Source organism: Lampris incognitus, chromosome 10 (assembly GCF_029633865.1).
Source record: "Lampris incognitus isolate fLamInc1 chromosome 10, fLamInc1.hap2, whole genome shotgun sequence".
In the NCBI taxonomy this organism is placed as follows: Eukaryota; Metazoa; Chordata; class Actinopteri; order Lampriformes; family Lampridae; genus Lampris; species Lampris incognitus.
Window position 1 is genome coordinate 14,935,949 of NC_079220.1, and position 9,727 is coordinate 14,945,675.

A 9,727-nucleotide genomic window follows, 5' to 3' on the forward strand; every position below is an offset into this window, starting at 1 on the left:
CGGTTTAGCTATCGAGCCTCTGGCCATCTGGCTTTGCAGCCGTAAGGGGTTTGAGGGCATCACCTGCTACGGCCTGGTCCATAAACTCTCCCTGTGTGCGGATGACCTTCTTTTATATGTTTCTAAGCAACCAAAGTGGCATTTGTATAGTTGAGCTCAATATGAACCGTCTCTTTAAGGGAACTTGGCCTCGCGGATGATGTCATCCTAATGAGGTAGTCTCGCGATTGCTGCGTGGTTAAGGCAGAAGAAGGAAGTGTTGTGGTGGAACATTGTTTGCACATGCAGACATTACTCGCCGACATCTGCTACATTTCAGCCCTTTGAGAGTATTGTCGGTAGGTCAGTTTGAGTTAAATCCATATCTTTTTTTTTTAATAAATTTATTTCTGATTTTTCCCTTTTTTTCTCCCAATTTAGTGGCCAATTGATCCCTATTTTAATTCAAACACCCACCCTCGTATTGCATGCGTTCGCCAACTGCATTTCTCCGGCCGGCAGTCTCGAAGGAAAGCGCCTCCCCACTTTCGTGACAAGGCGAATCCAAGCCGAACCACTGTTTTTCCGACACACACAGAGACGCATTCACATGACGAACACAAGCCGACTCCGCCCCCCTCCCGAAGACAGCGTTGCCAATGATTGCTGCTTCACCGAGTCCGGCCATAGTCGGATCTGACGAGACCGGGGCGCGAACCCCAGTCCCCAGTGGGCAACTGCATCGACACCAAGCCGATGCTTAGACCGCTACGCCACCGCGGACGGTTGAGTTAAATCCATATCTAATATTGTGCTAGGACATTTTGAGTTTGGAAAACAGTTTTATATCTGGTTGCATGGAGTTAAATTCTTGTAGTTGCCGATATTGGGTAGAAACGTGAGTCGGCTAAAACTTGAATTGTCGGCCATAAAGCAACCTGTGTTGTGTCATGTTCATAATGCTTACCCTGTTTAGACAAATGTTTTTAATACTCAGCCTTTATCTTGTTTCTCACGTGGATTTAATTCTATATGTTTACATATTATCATGTCTGACTGTATTTTATGTTTGAAATAATAAAACAGGCTCCAACACGTATGATAAATAGCTTACATATATTCACTGTATTGTGTTCTCAGTTCTACCCTGCCTCTAGGTCACCATTAAACGAAGTTGATCTGAATGTCGTGTTCAACAGACTCCGACAACTTTGATGCATATTTTATTTGTGTACAGCTTACATATATGCATCGTATTCTCAGCTTTACGTTAATCATCACGGGCGACATTTGGGTCCCAAAATTGGGGGGGGGGATATTTTTTTAATCACGTAATTGTGGTGTACTGATTTGGGAAGCAACACTGCCAGTTTTTTAATGAATTCATGTAAGCGGTCAGCTTCGTAGCTACAGAAATGTGTGCATTGCATTTTTGATGGTCGCCGTATTTTCCAATGCCTTCTTCCAGTTTCCAAATCCTACCGTTCGAAACGTTTCTTCTTTGTTGTGGCCAGCTGTGGAGGCTCCATCTCTGCATTGCCTACTTCTCGCAGAGATTGTTGTTGCCTGTCTCTGTGAGAGACACATCATTGTCCTGACGCGATTCTTCATTTTCGTTCTCTTCAGCCCTATTGATTTTTGTTCTCTTTGTAAAATAGCTTAATAACGTGTTAACGCGTTTGGACATTTTCAATTAGCCTCCCATAGCTAGCTGACATGGTTCGCTTCAGATCGTTACATTGCCCCCAGCGACTCGTAGGTGTAATTACAGCAAATAATATTTGTTTATTTTTAAATAACGTTATGTGATATATTATTTTAATTATTCTTTGTGAGTTGGGGGGGGACAATTGCCCCCTTGCCCCCCCATAATGTCGTCCATGTTCATCATTAATGAAGCTGAACTGAATGTCGTCTTCAACATGATGATTGGGGGAGGAGTTTCTGCCTGTCTGCTTATGCAGGGCGCATGAGGGTGACAGAACAACCGTGGTCCAGCTGAGGTATGGGTTGTGGAGTCTCAACCATGGGTGCCCAAGAACTACTGGAGCATGAGGGCTGTCTGTGATGTGAAAACTGATCTTTTCCTGGTGGTTGCCCGAGAGATGGAGGAGGACAGGAACTGTCTTCTCCGTGATCCGGGCAAGGCGCTGGCCATTTAGTGAGTTGGACTCCAGAGGCGGGTTGATGGGAGTGGTGCCCAGAGCCAGCTTTCTGGCCACTTGCCAGACTAAAAAACTCGCATCGGCACCAAGTCAACAAGAGCAGACAGGGCAAGGCTGGCCCCGCCACACCAAAGTGGTGTCCAGTTGAGGACAAGGTAAGTGGTTCGACTCAGCAGTATCTCTCCCACTACTGCCGAGCCGACTGTTGCTGGGCATGCAAATAGAAAACGGCCTGCCTGGCTGCAGTATAGACAACTCCTCGAGTTGAACCGCCGCTGACGTTCCTCTGTGGAAAGACGAGTCCGGCCCAGCTTTGTGGTTTACTGGTTGAGTGAAGTCTGGAGAACAGAAGGAATCGATACGGGAAATAGGCATGGAGGAGACAAGCGGACTGCTTATCCGCCTTCTCCCTTTGGCACTCTCGATTCGTATGGCCAAAGTGATGAGTTCATCGAGCCCACTAACGCCCCCTGGAGAGACTCATCGTTCCAGCCACTCTCCATGGCGAGAGCCCGAAATTCAATGGCCATCTCAGCCACACTACGATTGCCCCGCATGATCGAAACCCTTCATCTCCAGAGTGAAGCTGGTGTACGTGGAGCAGACAGTGGTTTGCTTCTCCCACACCGCAGTTGCCCAAGCAAGCGCAGGATCTCAGAGCAACCCAGTCAGGTATAGGTGATCTTTGCTCTCTCACTGGCGTACGTATGAGGTTGTTCCAAAACCAGCGAACACTACAACAGAAAGGCTCGGCAACCCCTGGGGTCGCCGCCAGGAGTGGGCACAGACGGTTCGAGGGGCAGGGGCGTGGAACTGGATGCTACGGGGAGACTCAGGGCAGCCACACTGCTTTTGTAACCTGCAAAAAGACTCACTGGCCGCTCGCCAGGGGGTTGGCCCCCTTTAGTCGAGCTGTTAGCATTGTCGTCTCGTGGTGCAGTACAACTCTGGATCGAATCCCGCAGCGGGCGGAAATATGCTCGGTTACATTGGTGGCAGCGGTGGGATCTGGGAGTGTCCGGAAGCGTGCAGATCCTCAAAAGTCTCTTCGGAGCGCGGGAACAACGAAACGTGAGGGCGCGCTTCCATCGTGGTTACACTTTGGAGGTCCATGAGGGACTGCACAACGGTACTAACTTGGTCCGTGATGGTTCTTGGGGTCTTGTCATGCTGCCCAAGTAGTATGTCCTGATTGGCGAGGGCTAGCTGGAGTCCATCTGTGGTGGCTGGAGTCCATAGTGGCCAGATTATACTGTTAACCGGCGCTGCAAGACTGAACCAAATATGCCGACACAGACAGACTAATGACCGGAGGCAGGGGCTGGGCAGAGCAGAGCAGGCAGGACTGTGGGGAAACACGGAGAGCCAGGTCTAGATGAGGAAATAGGTAACAGGCAATGTCTCAACATAAAGGCTGGACACGTAGACTGAACTAAACCGGTACTGTTATCTGGCAAGGTGGATGTGGACCTCTGCTCTGCCTGCCCGACACCTGCCTCCAATCCTGAAGACACATACACACACAAACAGGAGAGAGAAACTAGAGCAGGGAGTGGCCAAGATAAGGGAGACTGGGACGAAGAGGGTGAGTCCTGGGAGGGCGCAGGGACGGCTGTGACATAGAACAGTTCTACAAGCACCATTTATTAGTTAACAGTAATAAGTGACAACAGATTATGAATTGTTTGTTTATTTAGTCATTTATTTTGCTCCTTGTCGTGGCAATTATTTAATTCTACTCTGACATTGAGGAGCAAGACAAAAATCTGTTACAGTATTGTCACACGATTTTAATATAGATGCACAAGCTCAGACGCTTGTGCGTGCCCCGATCTCAGAGCGCACTCTCTTTATACCATGCAGTAGAACAATGGCCATCGCTTTGGTCACAATGATTTGTACCCAGAGTCTCTTTTATCATGGAGGGTGCATTCTTAAGAGTCTCTCCCTCATCCTGTCTTGGAGGCGGCAACTTATCTTGGTGAACTGCCCTCCTGCTGGGTAACAGAACTTCTTTATTGTTCCAAGTGGTCATCTCCCTTTGTCCTCACCTTCTGCCAGGACCCTCCAGGACCGCTTCCCGTGACACTCAAATTGCTTTCACACCTCCCTCTTTTATCAGGCCCATACCATTTGGCATAAGAAGAGGCAACTGTAAACCCCCTCTTTGTCCTACTACATATGAGCCTTCAGACATCTGTTCAAACAATGTAAACACAGTATAGCGGCTATGTGGTCAAAGATTAAAAGTAAGCAACATACATATATGACTTTCCCTCACACTCCTTCAACACAAATAGTTCCACTACTGGACCGGACTGTTGCCAAGCAACACACAAACAATTCCTGCGCACTAGCGTGCTACTTTGTGTAGGTCTACATGTTACCGCAGGCCGGCTACTTTGTATCATGTTCATTTATCTGTAAGTTTCCATTTATTGTGCAACCAGTGAAATAAGAGTGTGTTGGCAGACGCTTTGATGGCATGTGTGAGTCTGATGAGTTAACACGTTGAGCAGACAGCACGTTGCTCCATCCTTTCTTCCTCTGCAGCTCAGCCAACACACGTCTTTAGACTGAACCAGGAAGCCACAGACCTGCAGGAATTATATTATACAATACATGTACTGATAGCATCGTGTTTAGCACTTTCCATTTCATCTTTTCATTTGAAACAGTGTTTTCTATTCATCAGGGGTTATCAAACATTATTAATTTCCAACATGTTGCCCCTTCTAACAGCTGTAGTTACTTACGTTTTGGATAAATAAAAAGGGTTGTGTGTGAGACAGGAGCCAGAGGAAGAGGAGAAATGAGGGAGTGGGTGTCAGTCCTTGGTTTCAAGCAAGTTTCTTTTTTATAAGCAGCAATAAATGAGAGCAAGAGAGAGGGATAGAGCGAGAGAGGGAGAGGCCATGAGCTAGTTCTACATTGTACACAAGATGGCACTATATGACAACTGGGAGATATGACTGGAATTACAAACGTCTGAAGACAGCATCCATTTTTTCTTGTCTTTTATCTCGTCTTATCCTCTATTCTCTTTTCTTCATTTTCCTTCTTATTAATTATTTTCAGCATTTGACACAACTGTCCCAAGTTGAGTAAATGAAGCAGCATTGACTGAGGAGGAACATTATTTATATCCACATCAGTTGGCTTTTCATACCAACTGCCTTTGGGTTCTGCCAGCAGTAAAACCCTTCACGATTTACCCACCCGCTGCTCACAAAAAGGTAAAATCATAAGATGATCATGTCTAAACACAATAACCATCACCATTTTGAGTCAGAAGTTTGATTTCAACATGGAGATTTTTCAGTAGTCTGAATTATGTTGTTTTTGTTTTGGATCTCATGAACAATAGTGGTTATTGACCATGAATCCAATCCTATAAACATGTGCATTATAAATGAATATAATACAATATAATATAAGCTCCAATGTCTGCTCCATACATACTCTTAATGATTGGCTAATGAGCACATCCATCACTGGAACTGTCTCACCGTTGACCAGACATTGATTTCCGAAATGATTCGTTTGGGTTTTTTTTAACCTCTTTGTATTCCATAATGCAAAACTTCAGTGCACTGAAAATATGCAATATGCTGCAGTACTTAACAGACATTTGCAATAGCTTAAACCCCAAATTTGAAATCCTTTAAATACAATATCCACAAGTAACAATCTCGTCATAATAAAGTCTGAAAAACAGATTGATTGTAATGGTGCTTGCAACACCAGAAGCAAAAGTAACGTCAAGCAGAGATAAACGTGGAAAAATACAGATTGATGATGATAACCTCAATTCCCTGATGCTGCAGAACAGTATTGATAGCCGGAGCAGGACCAATACCTTGATTTGTGTGTGAGGAGTTATGGTTTTGCATTTACTATGCCCGAGATCTGACCGACTCCCTCATCAGTCTTCACCTCAGAGAGAGGACTCAGCAACCTGCCCTACTATTCTAGTATTCCAGTCAGGACCGCTCCTCCGAGCATTTCTGCTGCACACATCTTTAACGTTTCAGATCTGTTCCTCAGCCCATCTTAAAGCTTTCATTGTCTGTGCCTTTAAAAAAACTTAACCCAAATCATCCTTGATACTTTCGTGAGAATGCACATAGTGCACTGATTTCACATGCGAGAGCGTTTGACCTCACTGACTTAAGACTTTTCTCCCACACCAAGTTGTGTCCGTCTCTGTATGCATTTGTGCATTTCCCATTGTCTCGCTCTCTCTTCTCTTTCCCCATACACACACAATACAAATATCAAAAAACAACACACACACACACACACACACACACACACACACACACCTGCCCGAAGCCTTGGCTCCTTTCATTGTGGTAACTGACTATGTTGAAAATCTCACTAGTGACATAAATGTGACCCTCTCTAGTCTCCTCAATTTATTTGCACTGCTCACAATCAGAGCTAGGCAACTAAAGAGGCCTACACCCTGGTCTAATGATGTCCTCTTAAGCGGGCCTCCAGGAGACTGGAATGTAAATGGCAAAAATCAAAATTAGAATTTTTTTACCTATCTTGGGATGAGTGCTTATTGAAATACAAGCATGCTTTATCTGCTGCAAAAGCAGCCTATCGCTCGCTTAATCAATATTAATTAACATAACCCCAGATTTCTCTTTTGACTCTGTATCTGCTTCTTCTTTTGGCTCATTCCCTGTTTCTCAGAGGTCACCACAGTGGATTTTACAGTTTCCATCGGTACCCTGTGAGGGCAGAGCACCAACGGCAGCTGTTGTTAACCCAGGCCTTGACCAATCCGGTATGGTCTTGTATGCAATCTGCATACTGATTTGGCAAAGGTTTTATGTCAGATGCCCTTCCTGACACAACCACTAACCCTATGGACGGGGGTAAAGGTAAAGTGCTGGATGCCATCCCAGTATTCATGGATTTGCACCCATGCCTGTCGCCTACACTTTGGCACTGTATCTAAACTTACTAAAAAGCAGCCATCTAGTAGCTGCTAATCATTCATGGCCCATGAGTTTCTTGACTTTTTCTGCAATAAGGTTGATGAGATCATAAACAAAATTAGTTCAACTCCAGCTACTCCTACAGATCCTGTCTTACCAAATTCATATCTATACAATGAGTCACTGATAGTCCCTGTTATTACAGCTTTTGAGACTATCTCTCTTGATACTTTACTGAGCTCATGTCAACTTCTAAACCAACTACTTGCCTACTTGACAATTTATCAGCAAAACTTTTTAAAGATCTCTGGCCTGTCCTGGGACCTACAGTGCTAGACATTGTTAATTTATCACTACTGGCACTGTCCCCAGCAGTTTTAAGACAGCTGTGGTTAAACCTCTACTTAAAAAACTGCACCTCAATCCAGTCTCTAATCTTCCATTCTTTTCTAAAGTACTAGAGATAGTTGTGTATCAACACCTTTCAACCCATACAGAAGAAAACTATTTATGTCCACTGAAACTGCTCTGATCAGAGTGATGAATGATCTTCTACAAGCCGTGGACTCTGATTCCACTTCTGTGCTTCTATTATTGGACCTCAGTGCACCCTTTGACACCATTGATCACTGTATACTATTAGACGAAATAAATTGTAATTTTTTTGTCTCTGGCTTAGCTCTCTCTTGGCTTAAGTCCTATTTATCTGGAAGAACACATTGTGTCTGCTATAATAATATTACATCAACATTCTTTGACGTTAAATATGGTGTACCTCAGGGCTCAGTTCTTGGCCCTCTACTTTTCTCTCTTTATATTTCACTTCTTTGCCTTGGGACCTTTTTTGACCTGACCGTTGGGTTTTTTTGTTTTGTTTTTTTTTTGTGAGGGGAGACATTTTGTTATTTCATTGTGTGAAGCACTTTGTGTTACATTTTTTTGTATGACAAGTGCTATACAAATAACGTCTGGTTGATGATTGATTGATTGATTGATTGATTGATTGATTGATTGATTGATTGATTGATTGGCCAAATTATTTGCAGAGTCATGGAATAAATTTCTATTGCTATGCTGATGATACTCAGCTGTATGTGCCCATAAGGGCTGATGATCATACACAAATGACTAATTTAGAGGCCTGCTTGGCTGCTGTGAAAAATTGGATGTCACTAAATTTTCTGGTTTTAAATTTGGATAAATCTGAGATGCTGGTCATTGGCCCTGCTAGACACAGACACCAATTTGAGCAAGTAACAATGACAAGCGACAACTCTGTGATTTCACAAAGTGTGGCAGCCAAAAACCTTGGTGTTTGATCCCAGCCTTTCTTTGATAAGCACATTAAAGAAAACACCAAGACTGCCTTTTTTCACTGAAGTAACATAGCTAAAATTCAGTCTTTCCTGTCCATGGCTGACACAGAGACTCTAATACATGCATTTGTTTCATCCAGACTTGATTCAGTTTTCAGGTCTGCCACATTCTAGTACTAAAAGTCTTCAGATGGGTCAGAATGCTGTAGCTAGAATCCTAACTAAAACTAAAAAATTTGACTATATTACACTAATTCTTGCCTGTCTTCATTGGCTTCCTATCCATGTTATATCAGACTTCAGGGTGCTTCTGCTGATTTATAAATCCTAAATGGGCTTGCCCCATCTTACCTGTCTGAGCTCCTTAAACCATAAATTCCATCTCAAGCTCTCTGCTCTCAAAATACAGGGCTCCTGTGTGAACCCAAAATTAAAAAGAAGTCAGCTGGTGGCAAGGCCTTTTCCTATCGGGCCCCGTTCTTGTGTAATAACCTGCCTGCTGCCATCAGACAATCAGAGTCTGTTGAGCCCTTTTAAATCCAAACTTAAAACTAATCTTTTTGCCTTAGCCTGCAATTAGTTGCCTTTAAGTTGAGTGCTTCACAACCTGTACTGCATGGCGGGTCGGTTTCTGTCTCAATGAATTTACCAAGCATTGTTCTGCTGACTAGATTATAGAGTCTAGATTATTGACTATTGCAAACTGTTCTCTTCCCTCACATGTATTTTCTCTCTCTCTCTGAATGATGTCTTCTCCTTTATCTTCTTCTGTGGTGAGGGTGTGATGTGAGTCTCCCTTGTGTGCACGTGCAGTCTGTCCTCCTCCTCCCAGGTCTCCATGGTGGCAGTGGTCACCACCTGGACGCTGCTTGGCATCCCCCTCATCACATTTTCTTTTAATATATTTTATAAGTTCATATAATTTTGTTATCCTGTTTCAATGTTATATCCTTCTCTCACTCAGACATGTGACTAATGTGTTTTTTGGTTGTTTGTTTTTTGTCTACATGGTGATGGTGGTCATGTGGCTCAGGTCCTGGGCTGTTCTGGTGCGTCTGGACACTGCTTGGCATCCTCCTCATCACATTCTTCATATATTTTATAATTCCATTATAATTCTGTTATCCTCTTTCGATGTTGTATTCTATAAATTGTGTTTTATTCTGTACACACAACATCCATTGCACGTTGTCCGTCTTGGTAGAGGGATCCCACCTCTGTTGCTCTCCCTGAGGTTTCTTCCTATTTTTTTTCCTTGTTAAAGGTTTTTTTAGGGAGTTTATTCTTATCCGATGCGAGGTTCTACAGGATGTTG